We start from the raw sequence: 19898 nt of genomic DNA, 5'->3' as shown, positions 1-19898 counted from the left end.
CATGAAGTGATGGGACCGGATGCCATGATCTTACTTTCCTGAATGTTGAGTTTTAAGCCAACTTTTTCACTCCTCTTTCACTTTCATCAAGAGGCTCTTTAGTTCTCCTTCACTTTCTCCCATTAGGGTGGTGTCATCTACATATCTGTGGTTATTGATATTTCTCCCACCAATCTTGATTCCAGCTTGTGCTTCATCCAGCCCAGCATTTCTCATGATGTACTCTGCATATAAGTTAAATAAGCAGCGTGACAATATACAGCCTTGATGTACTCCTTTTCCTACTTGGAACCAGTCTGTTGTTCCATGTCCAGTTCTAACTGTTGCTTCCTGACCTTCATACAGATTTCTCAAGAGGTAGGTCAGGTGGTCTGGTATTCCCATCTCTTGAAGAATTTTCCATAGTTTGTTGTGATCCACACAGTCAAAGGCTTTGGCATAGTCAATAAAGTAGAAATAGATGTTTTTCTGGAACTCTCTTGCTTTTTTGATGATCCAACAGATGTTGGCAATTTGATCTCTGGTTCCTCTGCCTTTTCTAAAACCGGCTTCAATATCTGGAAGTTCTCAGTTCACATACTATTAAAGCCTGGCTTGGAGAATTTTGAGCATTACTTTGCTAGCGTGTGAGATGAGTGCAAGTGTGCAGTAGTTTGACCATTCTTTGGCATTGCCTTTCTTTGGGTTTGGAATGAAAACTGACCTTTTCCAGTCCTGTGGCCACTGCTGAGTTTTCCAGGTGTTCTGGCATATTGAGTGCTACACTTTCACAGCATCATCTTTTAGGATTTGAAATATCTCAACTGGAATTCCATCACCTCCACTAGCTTTTGTTCGTAGTGATGCTTCTTAAGACCTGTTAAGTGTAGGCTCTGCTTTAAGTGCTTTACATCTGTTAGCCATTTAATCCTATTACAGTTCTTTGAGTTTGGTACAATAATTCTTCCCTTTTACGGATGAAGAAACAGACATAGGAAAGCTACGGTTACACAGGTAGAAAGTGATGAAAGTATGTGCAAAATAGTACGGAATCACAGCGAAGGAAGGAGTACCTCTGCCTCAGGTGCCTGGAAAAAACCTAGCTGGGTGTGCAAAGGATGATGAACTTTGAAAGAAAAGGAGGAATGTTTTCCAGCACTTCTGCAAGGCAAAAACACTAAGTGCTAAAGCACAGAACTTGTGAAGGAGTTTGTGAGGATCTGTACATACATACGTATACATACATGCTCAGTCGTGTCCAACTCTTTTGCAACCCCACGGACTGTAGCTCTCCAGGCTCCTCTCTCCTTGGAATTTTTCAGGCAAGAACACTAGAGTGGGTTGCCATTTCGTACTCCAGGGGATCTTCCTGAACAAGGGATTGAAGCTGTGTGTCTTGCATCTCCTGCATTGGCAGGCAGATTCTTTACCACTTGTGCCACCTGGGAAGAGAGGGGCTGCTGCTTTTGGGTTGCAGGGGGCAGGGACCATCTTTATCTCATTGTCGTGCACAGTTGGGGATGGTGAGAAATCACAGACTCTGAGGGACTGGCAGGAACCTTAGATCTTTTCTTCCCTTTCACTTCTACAGATGTGGAGACCGAGGTCCAGAGAGCTCCAGGACTGAGAACACCATTCTTCGCCCCCCCCTGCTCCTACCCCTTTTTTTCCCTTGCTGTACTAATGCTAGGGAATCTGAGAACTGAGTGATTAGGTGTAAAAGTAGGGGTGGGGGGTAGTTGTTCCAGAGCATCGGATCTTGGCATCACCTCCCTGGTGGTTATCTGCCCAGACTGGTCTCTGCTTCCTTTCCCATCTCTGAGGAAGACACTTGCTAACCCTGGCCCCAAGACTCAAGGTCACTGAGCTTGCTGTTTGCGACTTTTTCCGGGCCAACTGGGCACCTGCTGACCTGCTGGTTAGTAGCTGTGCAGATTGATCTGTCTGACCTTAAGGCATGTACTGGCTCCACCGGCAGGACCATGGGTCTTGGTGACCCACTCTCTCCCCTGGCCCTTTGGACTCGTCCTCAGACAACTGGGAAGGACAAGTTCATTATGTGGGGTGGGATGAAATAGTTTCAGTTTCTTTGCTTTAGTCTTACCTGTTTTCTAAATGCAAAGCAACAGAAAACTTCCTGCCTCATATGCATGACTTGGGTTTGACATTCAAGGTGCTATCTTGGGGAAAAAGCTGTAGCCCTTACATTCCTTATTCTTCTGTGATTCACTCATGAGATTCGTAAGTTTATGTTATCAGAATTTATTGATAGAAATGAAGTTGATGATATAATAAAAGAGAAGAAAGTCAGCACAAAATTACATGGAGTACTATTTTTCCATCCATTTCTAAATATTGAAAAAAGTTTGGAAAGAATATGTGAAAATGTTCAAAGTAATTGTATCCAAGTTAGAGTATGTTGTTGATCTCTTTTTTTCTTTTCTGTATTTTCTAAATTTTCTGCTATGTGTGTGTACTATTCATGAACGCAGAAAAACAAATATTTTGGGCGGGGAGTGGGATGGTAGTCACTAATATTAGGCAAAGCAGAAGGCTCAAACACACACCTGGTGATAGTCTTTCTTAGAACTAGGGTGAGTAATCCATTCTCTGATTGTCCTTGTCAGTCCAAGATTTCATTATTTTGCAGCGTTAGTTGTTTATATGTAGTTCCTTGAGGGGGGTGGGTGGATGAGGAAGCAGATTTCCACGCCAGTAAAACAGGGCATGCGGCTTTTTTTCTTGGTCCCTTTGTCTGCTGGCCGCTGTGTTCCCAGCCTTTTGTTATTTTCTGCGCGGACTTGGATTCAGAATTTAAAGAAAAACAAGTGCCAGCCCTCCGCGCGCCCTCTGGTGTCCCAGTGAGGTATAGCCAGACAGTAACCTGCGAAGATCACGGCCATTTCACGCGGCGCTCTCCCCAGAAACGGGGCGGCAGACGAGACGTGTGGGATCTTAGAGGAAGGACTCGCAGGCCAACAAGCTTGGCAGGCTTAGTCTTTGAAACCATAGGTGTGGAAAGTGGTTTTTGAAAAACAAAGCCGGCATTTGGGATTTTTTAAAAAACGATAACGTAAATTCTCAAAGCATTCCTCACAGGTGTTTGGGGTCTAAAACGAAGAAAGTCCCATTTTGTTGTGTTGTGTTAGATTTTTAGTCGTGTCCGACTCTTTGCGACCCCATGGACTGTAGCCCACCAGGCTTCTCTGTCCATGGGATTCTCCAGGCAAGAATGCAGGAGTGGGTAGCCGTTTCCTTCTCCAGCGGATCTTCCCAACCCAGGGATGGAACCCTGGTCTCCCGCGTTAAGAAAGTCACATTTTATCTACAATTAAAACATAAATCAGTGCTTTGAATTGAGTGCAAATAAATTAAATGAAGGGGGTCTGAATACCTGGGCTTGACTGCTGATAATGATTTCTGCCACTTTAAGCTTTGTCAGTGTAATGTGAAAGTTGATATTGAAGGTCCTTTTTGTCTATAATTTACTTCTTTGTATGGCATTTTCATCAAATTACATGTATTTTTCAAAGTATATTTCCACTAAAAAGTCACCAACCAAAAAAAAAAAGCCACCAAAAATCAACCAACCAACCAATACAGACAATAATTTTAAGTGTGTAAGGATCGATAAGTTTGTATGTGTGTGTCGCTCAGTCATATCTGACTCTCTGTGACACCATGTACTGTAGACCACCAGGCTCCTCTGTCCATGGAGATTTTCCAGGCAAGAATACGGAGGCAGGTTGCCACTTCCTTCTCCAGAGGATCTTCCTGACCCAGAGATTGAACCTGAGTCTTCCCTCTTTTTGGCTCTTCGTGAATTCTTCCAGGTTAGTTTTGCTTCAAGACGTATTATGAAGCAGGGCAAAGGCTAATAGAGTTCTGCCAAGAGAACGCACTGGTCATAGCAAACACCCTCTTCCAACAACACAAGAGAAGACTCTACACGTGGACATCACCAGATGGTCGACACCGAAATCAGATTGATTATATTCTTTGCAGCCAAAGGTGGAGAAGCTCTATACAGTCAGCAAAAACAAGACCAAGAGCTGACTGTGGCTCATATCATGAACTCCTTATTGCCAAATTCAGACTTAAATTGAAGAAAGTAGGGAAAACCAGTAGACCATTCAGGTATCACTTAAATCAAATCCCTTATGACTATACAGTGGAAGTGACAAATAGATTTAAGGGATTAGATCTGATAGAGTGCCTGATGAACTATGGATGGAGGTTGGTGACATTGTACAGGAGACAGGAATCAAGACCATCCCCAAGAAAAAGAAATACAAAAAAGCAAAATGGCTGTCTGAGGAGGCCTTACAAATAGCTGTGAAAAGACGGGAAGCAAAGGAGAAATAGATGGGGAAACAGTGGAAACAGTGTCAGACTTTATTTTTTTGGGCTCCAGAATCACTGCTGATGGTGACTGCAGCCATGAAATTAAAAGACAGTTACTCCTTGGAAGGAAGGTTATGGCCAACCTAGATAGCATATTTAAAAGCAGAGACATTACTTTGCCAACAAAAGTCCATCTAGGCAAGGCTATGGTTTTTCCATTGGTCATGTATGGATGTGAGAGTTGGACGATGAAGAAAGCTGAGCGCCGCAGAATTGATGCTTTTGAACTGTGATGTTGGAGAAGACTCTTGAGAGTCCCTTGGACTGCAAAGAGATCCAATCAATCCATCCTAAAAGAGATCAATCCTGGGTGTTCATTGGAAGGTCTGATGTTGAAGCTGAAACTCCAATACTTTGGCCACCTCGTGGGAAGGGTTGACTCATTGGAAAAGACTCTAATGCTGGGTAGGATTGGGGGCAGGAGGAGAAGGGGACGACAGAGGATGAGATGGTTGGATGGCATCACCGACTTGGTGGACATGGGTTTGGGTAGACTCCGGGAGTTGGTGATGGACAGAGAGGCCTGGCGTGCTGCAATTCATGGGGTCACAAAGAGTCAGACACGACTGAGCAACTGAACTGAACTGAAAGGAGAAAAGGAAAGATATACCCATTTGAATGCAGCGTTCGAAGAATAGCAAGGAGAGATCAGAAAGCCTTCCTCAACGATCAATGTAAAGAAATAGAGGAAAACAATAGAATGGGAAAGACTAGAGATCTCTTCAAGAAAATTAGAGATACCAAGAGAACATTTCATGCAAAGATGGGCTCAATAAAGGGCAGAAATGGTATGGACCTAACAGAAGCAGAAGATATTAAGAAGAGGTGACAAGAATACACAGAACTATACAAAAAAGATCTTCTCGACCCAGATAATCATGGTGGTGTGATCACTCACCTAGAGCCAGACATCCTAGAATGTGAAGTCAAATGGGCCTTAGGAAGCATCACTATGAACAAAGCTAGTGGAGGTGATGGAATTCCAGTTGAGCTATTTCAAATCCTGAAAGATGATGCTGTGAAAGTGTTGCACTCCATATGCTAGCAGATCTGGAAAACTTGGTAGTGGCCACAGGACTAGAAAAGGTCAGTTTTCATTCCAATCCCAAAGAAAGGCAATGCCAAAGAATGCTCAAACTGCTGCACAATTGCACTCATCTCACATGCTAGCAAAGTAATGCTCAAAATTCTCCAAGCCAGCCTTCAACAATACGTGAACCGTGAACTTCCAGATGTTCAAGCTGGTTTTAGAAAAGGCAGAGGAACCAGAGACCAAATTACTAATATCCGCTGGATCATCAAAAAAGCAAGAGAGTTCCAAAAAACATCTATTTCTGCTTTATTGACTATGCCAAAGCCTTTGACTGTGTGGATCACAATAAACTGGAAAATTCTTCAAGAGATGAGAATACCAGACCACCTGACCTGCTTTTCGAGAAACCTATATGCAGGTCAGGAAGCAACAGTTAAAATTGGACATGGAACAACAGACTGGTTCCACATTGGGAAAGGAGTACATCAAAGCTGTATATTGTCACCCTGCTTATTTAAGTTATATGCAGAGTGCATCATGAGAAACGCTGGGCTGAGGAAGCACAAGCTGGAATCAAGGTTGCTGGGAGAAATATCAATAACCACAGATATGCAGATGACACCACCCTAATGGCAGAAAGTGAAGGAGAACTAAAGAGCCTCTTGATGAAAGTGAAAGAGAAGAGTGAAAAAGTTGGCTTAAAACTCAACATTCAGAAAACGGAGATCATGGCATCCGGTCCCATCACTTCATGGCAAATAGATGGAGAAACAGTGGAAACAGTGGCTGACTTTATTTTGGGGGGCTCCAAAATCACTGCAGATGGTGATTGCAGCCATGAAATTAAAAGATGCTTACTCCTTGGAAGGATAGTTATGACCAACCTAGACAGCATATTAAAAAGTAGAGACATTATTTTGTCGACAAAGGTCCGTCTAGTTAAGGCTATGGTTTTTCCAGTGGTCATGTATGGATGTGAGAGTTGGACTATAAAGAAAGCTGAGCACAGAAGAATTGATGCTTTTGAACTGTGGTGTTGGCAAAGACTCTTGAGAGTCCCTTGGACTGCAAGGAGATCCAACCAGTCCATCCTAAAGGAAATCAGTCCTGAATATTCATTGGTAGGACTGATGCTGAAGCTGAAACTCCAATACTTTGGCCACCTGATGTGAAGAGCTGACTCATTTGAAAAGACTCTAATGCTGGGAAAGATTGATGGCAGAAGGAGAAGGGGCTGACAGAGGATGAGGTGGTTGGATGGCATCACTGACTCAATGGACACGAGTTTGGGTGGACTCTGGGAGTTGGTGATGGACAGGGAGGCCTGGTATGCTGCTGTTCATGGGGTCGCAAAGAGTTGGACACAACTGAGTGACTGAACTGAACTGATATTATGGGCTGGCATCTCTTTCTTTTGGCCCTCCTGAATTCTCCCCGTTAGTTTTCAGCACCAGCACCCTATTTCTTATTGGAACCTACCATTGTGAGACAAGTCAAGCAAGAGGTTATTACTGAGCCTGGCCAAGACAGGTGGCTTTGGTCAACAGTTAATGTAACATTTTCATGATCATCACCTTATGGTTGCAGCTCTGGGCATTATGGCCACTTTCAGGGCTGGAGCCTGAGGAGAGGCAACTCCAGCAAACTCCCCCTTTGAAGTTTTCCCTTAAGAAAGCTTCTCTAGAAACACTCTGGCCATTGTTTCCCAGTGTTTCTCATCCCTGTTGGGTTACAGATATTCTGGAAAACTTTCTGGCAAAAATGGTTAGTGATTACAGTATTGATTTTTTTTTTAAAGTTTTAATTTTGTATTTGAGTGTAGCTGATTAAAAATGTTGTGGTATGAAAAAAGGTGGACCGCAAAGGGACTCAGCCATACATATACGATACTGGTTTTTAGTATTCTAGTGTTCTGAGCTGTTTTTACTAACTGAAATCTGTTAGTTTATTACTGCTTTTCCTTAATTTAGCAGTATGTTTTATTTAATCTGTTTTATGTCTGGAGATATATGCTTGGAAAATTACATACTGCGTTGAAACTTCAAATCACCCAAAGGTGCATATGTTTTGAAAGCCTTGTGACTACATCCTTTATTTCAAGTTCTCTCAAGGCATCTCTTTATTGACTTAATTCCAGTTTTCCTCATAATTAAAGAGGTTGAGTGTCTTTTCATATGTATCTGTCATTCGTACTTTCTCCAGAGCTAGTTTGCATCCTACTTTTCTTAGTTTCCTGGTGAACAGCAACTGAGATGATGGTGACAGCCTCATTATCTCACAATTACTAATAGTGACCATATTTCCCAGTTTGCTTGGAACTATCCTTGTTTGTTCCCATTTGTCCCAGTGCATTTTATTTATAGTGTGTCATTTGCTTTCAAAAATGTCTTGATTTGGATGAAAAATTATATGGTTATCTATTACTTGAAATATACATCAAAATGCCACAGCTCCCATTCTCCAGAATTTCAATCAGTAGGTGCAGGGTTATGATGCAGGCTGAAGTTTGGTCGACTTCATTCAATATTGTATCCCCAGAACAGTGCCTAATACAGAGTAAGCACTTAATAATTATGAATGAATCAACAAATAAACTTAGTGCTTGGAGCTTGGCCCATTGCCACCTGAGCACCTGGACTCTGTTAGCAGGGAACATGGAGGAATGATTTTAGGGTGTAAACTCATAGTGCCTGCCAAAACATGCATTTTAGATTTTGATAGATATTGTCAAATTGTTCTCTGTGGGGATTGAGCCAGTTTACACTCCCACCAGCAATATGTGAGAGCATCTGTTTCTCTAACCTCCATCCTCATGGTGTTATCAAAATCTGTATCTGCCAGTCTGGTAGTTTTAATTTGTATTTCCCTTTTTATGGAGAAGGTTGAGTTTATTTTCATATATTTAAAAGCCATTTGGAATTTCTTTCCTGGGAAGTGTCTGTTCATATCCTCTGCCCATTTTCAAATGTGTTATTGGTCTTTTTCTTATGGATTTGTAGGAAGGCAAATAGTTGTCCCCAGTTTTTCATGTCTTTTGAGTTTGTTTTTGGTGTTTTTTGTTTTCCTGGGCAGAATTTTAAAAATGTATTTTAGACTTAGCTTGTCTTTTATAGCTTCTGTGTTTTGTATCATGTTCACCAAGGCTTTCCCTACTCCCAGATTGGAAGATAATGCTCCTGTATTTTCATCTTGTACTTTAAGGTTTTCATTTTTTTTGACATGTATATCTTGGTCCACCTGGAGTTTATTTTAATGGGAGGTTTGAGGTATTCCAAAAGAGTTCCCAGATCCAATATTAGTGTGTGTGTGTGTAGAGGCTTCCCCACATCAACAAGCAATTCTTGAATGCCAGCTGGGTGTCTGAGAATTCAACTCAATTCTGACACTATCTACCTGCAGATGGAACCAGATTCCACGGATAAAGGGCTTAGGCCCACAAGATGCAAGTCCAAGTTGTTACCTGTGCTTCCAATCAACCTATTATAAATTGGAGGGTCCTGTGATTCCCTCCTCAGGTTTAATTAATTTGCTAGAGTGGCTTACAGAACTCAGGAAAATCTATTTACTTACTATATTACCAGTTTAGTATGAGGAATATTAAATGATACAAATCAACAGCCAGATGAAGAGATCCATAGGGCTAGGTATGGGGAAAGGACTTGTAGCTTCTATGCCCTCTCCGGAGTGCCTCTCTCCATAATCTCCACCTGTTCATCAGCCCTGAATCTCTTTGAACCCTGGTTTTCTGTGTTTTTATGGAGGCTTCATTACACAGACAGGACTGACTAGATCATTGGCCATTGTTGGTTGATTCAGTCTCCAGCCACTAGCTCTTCCCTGGAGGTTGAGGGGTGGGACTGAAAGCTCCAACCCTCTAATCACATGGTTGGATCTCCTGACAGCCAGCCCCCATTCTTGGGTGGACTCCAGAAACCACCTTCCCTACCCCTTTTCAAGAACTGAGGACAAGAGATCAAATATCCCACTGCTCTTACCGCTCAGGTAATTCCAAGGGTTTGGGAAACTGTGAGCCAGGAATTGTGGATGAAGACCAAATGTATTTGGGAAATATACTTGAGAAAAGTATAAATCATATATGAGAAATGTATAAATATATATGAGTGTATAAATATGAGAAATGTACAAATCATAACATCACAGATATGAATCCAGTCTAATCCTGTTTATCAAATATTCTACCTTTTTCTCATAATGGAAACTCTAAAGGATTCCTGGATTTTAGGGATTCCATTTCCTAAAGGAATTGATGCTTTTGAATTGTGGTGCTGGAGAAGACCCTTGAAAGTCCCTTGGACAGCAAGGAGATCAAACCATTCAATCCTAAAGGAAATCAACCCTGAATGTTCACTGGAAAGACTCATGCTAAACCTGCCAATACTTTGGCCACCTGATGCAAAGAGCCGACTCATTGGAAAAGACCCTGATGCTGGGAAAGATTGAAGGCAGGAGCAGAAGGGGATGACAGAGGATGAGATGATTGCATGGCATCACTGACTCAATGGACATGAGTTTGAGCAAACTCCGGGAGATAGCGGAGGACAGGGAAGCCTGGTGTGCTGCAGTCCATGGGGTTGCAATGAGTCAGACACAACTGAGTGACTGAACAACAACAACAACAATTTCCTACAACCAGTACTTTTAACATTTTAGTAAATTTTAGGAAAAGACATTTAAGGGCAAAGCAGTCAGGATGAAAATTTAATCTTTAACTTCATGTCTTTACACCTGTTCATTTTATAATAATGCTACTTTTGTTAAGCACTTATGTAGCAAGTATAATATACACAGAAGGTTGTATAAAACATATATGGAGAGTTTAAAGAATAATGACAAAATGATACTTGCATTACCTGGGTTAAGAAATGAAACGTGCAGTGACTTGAAATTCCCTGTGTGTTTTCTTCTTTAATCATTTTTCATCCTCCTCCTCAGCAGATAACCATTACTCTGATTTTTGGGGGGTAATTTCCCCTTGATTTGCTTTATATGTTTACCACCTGTATGTATCCTTAGGCAATATATTGTTCAGATTTTTGACAGCTGAGTAGCAAGCGCAGTCATAGTGGCAGGGTCTCAGAAGATAAGCTGAACAGATCCCCCGGTCAGGTTTGGTTTCAGCAACTGAGAGAACCCAAGCGCTCCTTCTGAAAAGTCAAGGGTCAGATCAAGAATGAGTTCCAGGAACCACAGGACATGCCACAGTTGGACCATCTGGTGGAGCTGTAAGTAGTTTAGGTCAGGTAACAGACATCTGCAGGAACATAGTCAGGCGATGGACGTCTTCTCTTTCTCATGCTTTCCTACCTGTATGGCCCCTCTCCTGCTTTCTAGAACAATGGTCCCCAACCTTTTTTGGTACTCATGACCAGTTTTGTAGGGGGGGCGGATATGGTTTCGTGATGATTTAAACACATTACATTTATTGTGCACTTTATTTCTGTTGTTAATACACTGTGATATATAATGAAATAATTATACAACTCATCATAATGCAGAATCAGTGGGAGCCTCTGATCTGACAGGAGATGGAGCTCAGGTGGTAATGCTAGTGATGGGGAGTGGCTGTAAATACAGATGATGCTTAGCCCACCCTGCAGCCTGATTCCTAACAGGCCACAGGCTGGTAGCAGTCCATGGCTGGGGGGTTGGGAACCCCTGCTCTAGAGGATATCAAAACTGACTCCTTCTGTAAGGTAAAGGGAATCTCCTCAGCTCATCCACACATCAGGCCATGGTTGGTGTGTTCATTTTCTACCTCCAGGTAACAAATTCCCATAAATGTAACAGCCTGAAACAGCACACATTTATCATCCCATGGTTTCCACAGGCCAGGAATTCAGCACGTTTTAGCTGGCTCCTCTGCTCAGGATATGGTAAGGCTGAAATGGAGGTGTGGGTTGACTGTATCCTTATCTGGAGGCTTGGTTGGGGAAAGCTCTGTCTCCACATACCCTCAGATTGTTAGCAGAATTCATTTCCTTGCAGCTGCAGAACTAAAATCCCCATTGGCTTGCTGGCTGTCATTGGGGACTGCTCTCAGCTCTTAGAGGTGGCCCTCAGGTCCTTCAGCAGTTGGTATTAAAGCCATGGCTTGCAGATGGAGTCCTGTGAAGCACTGCTTCCAGTGGCTTCTCCCCTGATCGTCACAGCCTAAACTCTGGTTGTATAAACCTCTGATTCCCTCTGTTAACATGTTTATATTTGTGTACCTTAGGGTTGCTTCTGTTTTCTTGCCCAAACTCTGATACAGTTGTTTTGCAAGTAATAAAGAAAGAGAGCTGTCAAGTAGACAATGAACATTGTTGGCCTTGTTTCTGATATAAGCTCACCACATATACCATTAAAGACTTGATTAGGTGACAGTGAATAGGCAAATCAGGTTAAAAGTGTTTTGAATGTCTCAAAATTATGTAACATCATTTAAGGTGCAGTGATCAATCCATCAGTAAAACAGGGGTAGAAGATAAGAATTATATTTTATAAGAATGAAATATCTGAGCAGAATCAGCGAAAGTTTCAGAGTTTGGCTTTAGGAATAAAGACAATGGAGTAAGAGTTTGATTAAATTCACAGCTGGAATCAGGTATATCACATTAATATTAATAGCAAAAAAGAAAGAAAATACTTCCAAAGGGGAAAATAGGACATTTCAAGTTTTGAGGGGAATTTCTAATTTTGAAAGAAATGGTTCTCAGTTGGTGAAAAAGTCAGTAGACCTCTCTACATAGCTGAGGAGGGTAGCCAGTCCTGCTGCTTTTGATGAATTATTTGAAGACTCACCCACTTAGAAAAAAAGCTGTGTGCATTTAAAATAAATCATTAATAATAAAATTGATTGGAGCTTGTGAAAAACCAAACAAACAGCTATAGTAGTTCCTTTTGAAATATTTGTTCTGAAGTTCTGAAGGAATTGTGCCAAGTTGGGTTTTTAGTCCCATGTAACAGAACTTACTCTAGCCAGTTTCAGTACGAACATAACTTATTAAAGTCTAATTGATAGCTCAGAGAAACTCTGAGGGGGTCAGAGTCAGATTTGGTGGCCACACAACCAGAAACAAAAGACTTCACTGAAGACTGCTTCACAGCATCAGCCACTGAAGACCCTGTTGGAGCACCCGCACTGGGACATCTGCAGCCTTCACGCTGGGCACCTCCACCTTCCTCAGAATAATCCTGTACACTACCTGTTGCCTCCTATTGTTCTGCAAGTTGAATTTACATATGGGTGTATCTGATCAGTAAAGCCTATGTCACACGTCAGCAAGCCTAGCTGCAAGAGAGGCCAAGAAGTGAGTTTCTGATTTCTACTTTTGAGAGTGGTGCTCATAACGTGGATAAAATGCCAAACCTGCAAAGAATGTAAAATAGACGCTGGGCTACCCTGAAGAGGGCATATGCCAAGTGGAAAGAGGATTGACAGGGCTAAGCGCCATGGACTTTGGAATCAGATGGACCTTAGTCCAAGTGGAGCTGCACAGCTTCCCCTAAGCTCACTTTGGGTCAGCTACTCATGGCTGACCTCATGTGTAAAATACAGATAATAATAATGATGACATCATAATGGTGCTATTAAGGTTAAATGAAGAGAAACTTAAAGCATTTAACCTAGTGCTGGTGCAGAGTGAACACTCGCTAATTGCAAGTTCATATAATTGTTGATGTAAAGACAATCAAAGTTGAGAATATAAGAGTGAATCTTTAGAGAAACCATTTGATAGTATCTGTCCCAGGCATTAGTTTCAGTGTTTTATTCAGATCCCCTTTTCCCAGTTTATAAAAAAACAACCAACAGGGGTTAGTACCAATGTCCCGATAAAGTAGAAATGCTTATTATTCTATTTTCTTATATCTCCCCCACCGCTATACTTCTCACAAAATGCCAGTTATAAGTCAGCATGTGAAAGTCACTAAAGTGTTAGTCACTCAGCCATACCAACTCTTTGGGACCCAATGGACTTGTAGCCTGCCAGGTTCCTCTGTCCGTGGAATTCTCCAGGCAAGAATACTGGAGTGGGTAGCCATTCCCTTCTCCAGGGGATATTCCCAACCCAAGGATCAAACCCCGGTCTCCTGCACTGCAGGCAAATTCTTTATGGTCTGAGCCACCAGGGAGGCCCCATAAGTTAGCATATGCCCTCTTAAAAATCAAAGTAGAAGAACAACCAAATGCATGTTGTTGTTGTTGATAGTGTTATGTTTGGTGTTTCTTGGTGAAGGGAGTCTCTTATCTGTGTATATGTTAACAGGTTTGACGAAAAACTGGCTGAGAAAAGAATATTAATTTATCTAAACATCTCAGTGAAATAAAAGAGGAGTGGATGCATTGTGAGAGTACACCATCACAAAAAGGAACTAGGGGTGAGGCATTGGAATCCTCTCCATGACCAAATTTCACTGAAATCCTCCCTCTATTATTTGGGGAGTGGTAAAAATATGGCTTTACTATGATGTGTAAGCTTTTCTGCATCTGCTACACAGCTAACTCTCTCATGGGACTTACCTGGTGGCTCAGACGGTAAAAGCATCTGCCTACAATGCGGGAGACCTGGGTTTGATCCCTGGGTTGGGAAGATCACCTGGAGAAGGAAATGGCAACCCACTCCAAATCCCATGGATGGAGGAGCCTGGCAGGCTACAGTCCATGGGGTTGCAAAGAGTCGGACACACCTGAGTGACTTCACTTTCACTAACTCTCTTAGAGGATAGTGGGCAGAGTGCATTGTTTTGGGGCCAGAAGTTTGGCATGTAAATCTCAGCCATGTATTAACTGAGTTAACTGTTTTGAGCCTCAGATTTGTCATCTGTGAATGGAAATGAAGTAGGGTTCTTGTGAATTAAATGAAAGGTTTAAGTGTGTTTGGTGCTTTAGTAAAGGGCCTGACATGTAATGTGCATTAGCCACACATGATGAAGCTATACACTGACCAAGGGGAAAGGTAGCAGAAATAATTTTAAAACATTAAATTGGGACTTGGCTTTCATTGTACTGGTTTAGTTGTCTATAAAGAATTTGTTTTGTTAATTAGTTTTAGGCTGGCAACATTAGGTTTTCCCTGTGTCTTAGTCAGTTTGGGCTGCTATAACAGAGTACCATAGACTCGGTGGCTTATAAACAATATAAATTTAATTCTCTGAGTTCTGAAGGCTGGGAAGTCCAAGATCAAGATTGTGGCATATCCGGTGTCTGGTGAGAGCTCTCTTCCTGGTGCATAGATGGCTGTTGTCTCTCTGTGTCTTTACATGGTGGAAGGGGCAAGGGAGCTATCTGTGGTCTTATCTATTTTTTTTTTTTTTTTTTTTGCTGCATCACAAGACATGCAGGGTCTTGGTTAGGGTTAAGACATCTTAATTCTCCAACTGAGGGTTGAACCCATGCCCCCTGCAGTGGAAGCACAGAGTTGTAACTGCTGGACCACCAGGGAAAACCCTGCGGTTTCTTTTATAAAAGCACTACCCTCATCATCTTTTTTTTTTTTTTTAATAAATTTATTTATTTTAGTTGGGGGCTAATTACTTTACAATATTGTAATAGTTTTTGCCATACATTGACATGAATCAGCCATGGGTTTACATGTGTTCCCCTTCCTGGACCCCCCACCCTCATCATCTAATCACCTCCCAAAGTGCCCACCTCCTCATCCTATTACGTTGGGGATTAGGATTTAACATATGAATTCTGGGGGGAACATAAGCATTTTGTCCATAGACCCCCTGGATACTGTTGGATCTGTGGCCTGGTTTTCTATTGCTGCAGAACAAACCCTTGTAAACTTAGTGGCATAAAATAAAAATCTTATTATGCTCCCAGATTCTGTGGATCAGGAATCCAGTGTGACTGTAGAGATCACTTGCCTCTGCTCTACAGTGTCTGGGGCTTCAGGTGGGAAAACTTGAATAGCTAAGGATGACTCAATCGGTGAGGGGCTGGAGACTTGTTACTTACACGTCTGGTGCCTGACCTGGACTTAACTGAGGCTGTCGCCTGGAGCCCCTACACTCGGCCTCCGCGTGAGACTTGGGCTTGTTGCAGCAGAGTGAGTGGCGCCAAGACAGAGCATCCAGATGGCGAACACACACGCCAGGGGGAAGCCGTGTGGCTTTTCTTTTTTTAAATTTTATTATTTATGTAATTTTTTTTGTCTGTGGTGGGTCTTCCTTGCTGCATGCGGGCTTTCCCTAGTTGCAGTGAGTGGGGGCTATTTTCATTGAGGTGTGGGGGTTTCTCATTGCAGTGGCTTCTCTCATTGCAGAGCACAGGCTCTAGGGTGCTCGGGCTTCAGTAGTTGCTGCACACAGGCTCCGTAGTTGTGGCTCCCGGGCTCTAGAGTGCAGGCTCAGTAGTTGTGGCACAGGGGCTTAGTTGTGCTGTGGCATGTGGAATCTTCCCAGACCAGGGATCAAATGATGTCCCTTGCATTGCAAGGTGGATTCTTAACCACTGGACCACCAGGGAAGCCTTGCATGGTTTTTCTGACGTAGTCTCAGAAGTCACAAAACAGTCATTTTTGCCATATCCTATTGGTGTAAACAAGTCACTAAGGCAGTCAGTTCAGTCACTTAGTCATGTCTGACTCTTTGTGACTCCATGTACTGCAGCATGCCAGGCCTCCCTGTCCATCACCAACTCCTGGAACTTGCTCAAACTCGTGTGCATTGAGTCAGTGATGCCATCCAACCATCTCATCCTCTGTCGTCCCTTCTCCTCCTGCCTTCAATCTTTCCCAGCATCAGAGTCTTTTCCAATGAGTCAGTTCTTCCAATCAGGTAGCCAAAGTATTGGAGTTTCAGCTTCAGCATCAGTCCTTCCAGTGAATATTCAGGACTGATTTCCTTTAGGACTGATTAGTTTGATCTCCTTGCAGTCCAAGGGACTCTCGAGAGTCTTCTCCAACACCACAGTTCAAAAGCATCAGTTCTTTAGCACTCAGCTTTCTTTATAGTCCAAATGTCACATCCATACATGACTACTGGAAAAACCATAGCTTTGACTAGATGGACCTTTGTCAGCAAGCCTAACGACTTTTTGTCAGTAAGGCTAGCCCAGAGTCAAGAGGAGGGGGAATTAGTTTCCAATTCCTGTTGGTGGAGTGGCCAGCTCACATTGCAGAAGAGCTTATGGGATGGGAGATGTTATTGAGGCCTCTTTGGAAAATGCTGTCTCCCAGAGATTGAGTACATTTCGACATGGCATGAAAATTTGGTCCCTGTAAAAATGTTCCAGGTGTTATTAAACCAGAAAAGCAGATTATAAAACAGCATGTACAGTACAGTTCTATTTTTGTTTAGAATATGCAAAACTCAATATGTGTGTGTGTGAATACATGCATGTTTCTGTAGCGGGTATCATATACCAAGGCTACAGAAATTGGGTGTGCTAGAAATATGACTTAATTATTTTCTAAAACTCAATTTTTGATTATTAGCTCCATATTCCCACCCCCAGAGTCCATCTCTGCCCATTCTGCCTGATACAGAAAATGGTTCTTAGTTGCTTCCAGATGAACCCAATTGACTTTAGTGGTTTCTCAGTCACTTGAGCGTTAAAGAAAGTTCTTTCAGATTGAGGATTGCTTCCTCTTTGTATTCCTCTTGCCACCCCTGGAGTTGACACTAACCCTTAGGGAGTGTTAAAAGAAAAACTGAGACATGTTAAACATTTTTAAGAGTTTATTTGAGCAAAAACTGATTCGAATGGGCAGTGCCAAGCAGAAAGTGGTTAGGAGTTCTCTGTGGACAGAAGCCAGGGGATAGATGTACAGAGAAGGTGCAGAAGCAAAGGAAGGAAGTTATTTGATTATAGCTTAAAGTTCAGATGGCTGTTTGTGATTGCCTGTCCATAGCGTTTTGATTTTGTAACCATGAGGCATTTATAGGCTTAGATTTTAGTTTGCTTACATTGGCCACCAGGACTTTAGAGCCACATCAGTCTAATGGCCTCTTTGTTTAATTGATTTAACAGGAGTTTGTGTAAATGCCACTTTACCAGCAACAGGAAGGGGATGCCTACTTTTTCACCTTGCCCATGACATCCTGCATCAGATGTTTCTCTGCCCACCTGTCAGCCTGAAGATGCTGGCTTGGCTCCACCTGGTTTCTTAATGCTGGATCTCTCTGGAGATGGGGCCTCATCTTCAACACGCACCCAAAGCAGTGAGTCTCTCATGTCCTTCTGCTGTAGTGGTCTCTTGTCTGCGCTGAAAGATGATCTTTTTTTCTGGACTGTTCTTTTTCCTCTCTCAGCTTATTTCCAAGCACCATTCAGGCCCTGGTGAGATTTTGGATGCTCTTGCTTGACAACCTGGGAGCCATGGAGATCCAGGGTGCCGACCGGGCTCCTTTAATACATGGACATGCCCCTCTGTCCCTGCTTCTCTCTGATTGCTGCTCCTCTGTACCTCACCAGCTTGCAGTTAACTTACACATCTTCTCTACTCTGGGTTCCCCAAATTTTAAACGTTTTTAAAAAATTGCCACCCATTCTGAAAATTCTACCTTAAGGATTCTTATATCTTCCAGGAATGCTTTTGGTTGCAAGAAACAGAGAACCTGACTTACCGCAACTTAAGTCAATAAGGCTTTATTTTTCTTACAAGCAAGAGTTGTGCAATGACTCCATGATATCCATGTTCTGGGGCAGCACTGTCCAACAGAAATATAGTGAGAGCTGCATATGTAATTTTAAAATGTCTAGTATTTCTAGTAGTAATGTTAAAAAGAGCAAAAGAAACAGGTTAAAATTGATTTTAATAATATAATTTAATCCACATATCCTCAAGCTTTCATTTCACTATGCAATCAGTATAAAAATCACTAAGACATTTTTACATTTTGAGAGTGTTAATTCTTCAAAATTCACTGTGTATTTTACAATTATAGCGCATGTTTATGTGAACTCGTGCATTTCAGTTCTTTGATAGCCTCATGTAACAAGTGGCCATTTATTGGACAGTGTACTTCTAGGGCTTTTTTATCTTTTTGTTTGATAACCTAGCTTAGCCTGTTAGCTTGTTGCTTCATGGTTACAAACTGGCTACTGCATGCTAGGTATCAAGTCTGCACTTAAGGAAGGAAGAAGAAGATGAAGTCTGTATCACAGAAGTAAAACATTTCCTAGAAATCTCTAGCAGACTTTTGCTTATATCTGATTGGCTAGTACTGTGTCACCTGGCCATGCTTTACTGCAAAGAAGTTTGGGAAAATGGCACCCAGACAGAATTGGGCTTCTTAGAGTAAGAAAGAGGAGGGTGGATACCAGGGCACAGTCAACAGAGTCTGTTGCAGGGCCCAGTTGCTCTCCCCTACCACAGGCTTGAGCCTCTTGCTTCCTCTCCTGTTGTTGTTCAGTTACTCAGTCATGTCCAACTCTTGCAAACCCATGGACTGCAGCACGCCAGGCTTCCCTGTCCTTCACCATCTCCCGGAGCTTGTTCAAACTCGTGTCCATTGAGTCGCTGATGCCATCCAACCATCTCATCCTCTGTCGTCCCCTTCTCCTACCTTCAATCTTTCCCAGTATCAGGATCTTTACTAATGAGTCAGCTCGTCTCATCAGATGGCCAAAATATTGGAGCTTCAACTTCAGTATCAGTCCTTCCAATGAATATTCAGGGTTGATTTCCTTTAGGATTCACTGGTTTGGTCTCCTTGTAGTCCAAGGGACTCAAGAGTCTTCTCCAACACGATGATTCAAAAGCATCAATTCTTCGGCACTCCGCCTTCTTTATGGTCCATCTCTCATATGCGTACATGACTACTGGAAAAACCATAGCTTTGACTAGATGGACCTTTGTCAGCAAAGTAATGTCTCTGCTTTTTAATATGCTGTCTAGATTGTTTATAGCTTTTCTTCCAAGGAGCAAGCGTCTTTTAATTTCATGGCTGCAGCCACTGTCTGCAGTGATTTTGGAGCCCAAGAAAATAAAGTCTTTCACCATTTGCGTTGTTTCCCCATTTATTTGCCATGAAGTGATGGGACTGGATGCCGCATCTTCGGTTTTTGAATGTTGAGTTTTAAGCCAGCTTTTTCACTCTTCTCTTTCACCTTCATCAAGAGGCTCTTCAGTTCCTCTTCACTTTCTGCCACAAGGGTGGTATTATCTGCATATATGAGGTTATTGATATTTCTCCTGGAAATCTTCATTCCAGCTTGTGCTTGATCCAGCCCAACATTTTGAATGATGTACTTTGCATATAAGTTAAATAAGCAGGCTGACAACATACAACCTTGAAGTACTCCTTTTCCAATTTGGAACCAATCTGTTGTTCCATGTCCGAGTCTGTTGCTTCTTGACCTGCATACAGGTTTCTCAGGAGGCAGGTAAGGTGGTCTGGTATTCCTATCTCTTTAAATATTTTCCACAGTTTGTTGTGATCCACACAGTCAAAGGCTTTAGCATAGTCAGTGAAGCAGAAGTAGATGTTTTTCTGGAATTGTCTTGCTTTTTCTGTGATCAAACTGTTA

General features: G+C 42.3%; 1 long non-coding RNA gene across 1 annotated transcript in view; it reads left to right on the top strand.

Moving 5' to 3' along the window:
- Positions 1-19898, top strand: part of LOC145546965 (uncharacterized) — a 473665-nt gene that overhangs the window by 8033 nt on the left and 445734 nt on the right. Inside the window, exon 2 of the long non-coding RNA XR_014083422.1 lies at positions 17397-17587. This is a non-coding gene — a long non-coding RNA (uncharacterized LOC145546965). The remainder of the gene's footprint in view (positions 1-17396; positions 17588-19898) is intronic.

The sequence above is a fragment of the Giraffa tippelskirchi genome, chromosome 4 (genome assembly GCF_054371585.1).
Source record: "Giraffa tippelskirchi isolate mGirTip1 chromosome 4, T2T-mGirTip1v1.2.pri, whole genome shotgun sequence".
Lineage (NCBI taxonomy): Eukaryota > Metazoa > Chordata > Mammalia > Artiodactyla > Giraffidae > Giraffa > Giraffa tippelskirchi.
Note: the sequence above shows the minus strand (reverse complement) of the source record. Positions and strands in the feature narration are given on the sequence as shown.